Genomic DNA, 2,625 nt, shown 5'->3' with positions numbered 1-2,625 from the left:
GTCCGTGTTAAAACATATTTTAAAAAATTTACAAAACTAAACAGCCTACAGAATATTTACAGTCTTTATTTTAAATGTTTGTCAAATAAAGTCTAATGTTACAACTAATCATGGATCCCTTTAACACTTTTTGGATTTTCCAATGGATGTTGGCCATCTTGAAAAGGATTGGCTCCAACAGGTAATCAGTTTAAATTTATATCCAATGAATATTTCATTCAAATCCATCCAATGGTTCATGAAAAAACTGATCACAGAGTTGACTCTAAATAGTTATTGGCAAAATTCCTAAGAAATCTTGAATATTTTGTTAGCACTGGTGATCAGTCTTGGCTACAACCGCACCAAAGTTTAGGTCAACATCTGTAGGATTATCTGAGTCATTTTTGTGTTGTTAGAAGTTGGTTGGCTATGGCAGCTATCTTGAATCAGAATGTCTAAAAGGTAATCAGTTTCAGTAAATTTCGTCAGCTTTGCCTTTTGGCGGCAGGCAATAACTGTATTCAGTAAAAAGAGCCACAGAACTGTCCAACAAAGTAACAAACAGCTCCACGTTTTTGAAGTTTATATTCTGGTGTGCCCTACTTCCTGTGTTTATCTCGTCTTCCACAGCTTGTAAAGGTGAAACAAAAGGCACAGACTAGCTTTAAAACCTTTCAATCACTGCCATCTCTTACTTATCTGCAGCCCAGATGCTTTTAAACCATCTGTGGTGTTAAAACAATGTTTAACTCTATAAGCCTCCCCGTATTAACCACGATACAACGGCAGAGAGACTCTGACACAAGACTGAGTGTGCACTTATGGGCAGCTTCCTTTAATCTCTTGCTGATATAAAGTGCCAGGGAGAAGGAGTTCAAGCTTCTCAGCTTTCCCTTTGACAAGTGCCGTATAAAGTCTATGGGCAAGCGGCCCTCTGGAGTCCAGCATCAAAGTGCATCCCAGAACTCTTATTTTGTATTATAGATTCATCTTTTCTTCAAAAATTCCCTAAGATCACTGTTGTTTGTCAGTCCCACATGTATTAAAATATTCAGCGCATTGAAAGGCACAATGTCTGTGCCACTTTTCAACTGCTTCTGTGTCATGTTTTCATTCCTTTCTGCACAACAACCTCACATTTCCTGGATTAACATTTTAATAATCCAACCATTGGAGGCATGTGATTATGCCAAGAGGATGGGAATAAAATGTAAATAGCATTCCATGCAAATTAACATTGCAGTAGTTACTGTTGGAGTTTGGCAAGCAAATACCAGAAACATGTCTAGAAAGTAAGATGGTTTAATTCAGTTTTCTCTTATTTTTCAAATCTTCTCTCGTTTTGAGTAAAATAAACTTCCTACAGATCTGAGAGTAGGTGTTCAAAAAGGAAGGCTTTTCTCAAAGAAATTCACTAAAACAGTGCCTTATTGTCTTGAACACTGACACACAAAAAGGAGGAGCCAAATAAGGGTCAAAAATACATTAAAATATTTGCAAGGGTTAGGGATTGTTGTGTATCAACCACAAATGTTTCATACATAAGACGGCTCAGTCCAGGAGTGATGTGTTCTGTCCTCCTCCGAGCATTTAGAAAAAACACAAAAGCAGAAAGGCGAGTAAAGTGAGCCTGCCTCTGATGCCKCTCTGAGCCCCCAAACGAGGTAGTATCAGAGCRGGGCCCAAGGTAGACTGACTGACTTGTGATAAAGCAACCCACAGTTCAGCACTCAGAAAATGATAATGAGCTGATGACATCAGTGAGTGACTGCAGGATTAATCAACAAACAGATGTCTTACAGAGAGAGTATTAAAGATGACACAAAACAACAACGTGGTAGCTAGTTCAAAAAATACTGAACCACAGGATCACTAAAGTTTATTTTGTTTGTTTAGTTTGATAAGAGGCAGACACCTGTTGCAGTCCACTTCAGCCCAGCTGAGATCTGCTCCCCGCCTCTTTGGGTTCGACGCTGCTGGGTTCATTTCTGTACGCGTACAAGTGAGTGAGACCTGGCCAGCTTCTCCTGTGATTTTATGAATGACCAGAGGAAGCTTAAAGCCGGACTGGTCTGTGCTGCAATTTCACGGAGCTGTCTTGTGAAAGACACTAAAGCATCAAAATAGCATCATTCCATGTCAGTGTGAATTTCAGAAACAAAATTGTTAGTTTTTTATTTTATTCATCCACTACTTTCTCCATCTTTCTMMAAAGCAAAACTATTGCAGACTTGCTTTCAAGCAGCCAAGCGTACTCTTTGGTGTGGTTCAAGGATGTACATGAGGATGTCTTTCACTCTTGTTTGAGTGAGGCTCAAYCACCAAATCAGCATAAAACAGCCAATTACTGCAGGTTTGTTTTTGTCTGCTCTAAAAAAGCAGTTCTGAAAAGGTTTTGTTGAATTTTCACCCTGTGTCAGCAGACAAATACAACCGATGGAAGTTAGCTGAATTTCTCTTTCTAGAGTTAATAAAGTCAGCCAGGTTAAATACATATATTCTAACAAGTTGTTTCTTATTCTTGCTTATTTTACTTAAAAGCAGTGTCACAGTTTTAGGAGGATTCAAACCCAGAACACAAACAAGATATTGTAAGCTTTGGAATTATTATTATTATTATTATTATTATTATTATTATTATTA

General features: G+C 38.0%; 2 protein-coding genes across 4 annotated transcripts in view; both read right to left on the bottom strand.

Moving 5' to 3' along the window:
- dlgap4b (discs, large (Drosophila) homolog-associated protein 4b) overlaps positions 1 to 2,625 on the bottom strand; it is a 128,144-nt gene that overhangs the window by 46,222 nt on the left and 79,297 nt on the right. The gene's annotated exons all lie outside the window — the stretch shown is intronic.
- LOC106518347 (protein unc-13 homolog C-like) overlaps positions 1 to 2,625 on the bottom strand; it is a 10,604-nt gene that overhangs the window by 5,206 nt on the left and 2,773 nt on the right.

This window comes from Austrofundulus limnaeus, unplaced genomic scaffold (assembly GCF_001266775.1).
Source record: "Austrofundulus limnaeus strain Quisiro unplaced genomic scaffold, Austrofundulus_limnaeus-1.0 Scaffold60, whole genome shotgun sequence".
Taxonomy (NCBI): Eukaryota; Metazoa; Chordata; class Actinopteri; order Cyprinodontiformes; family Rivulidae; genus Austrofundulus; species Austrofundulus limnaeus.
This window is presented reverse-complemented; position numbering and strand designations above follow the sequence as displayed.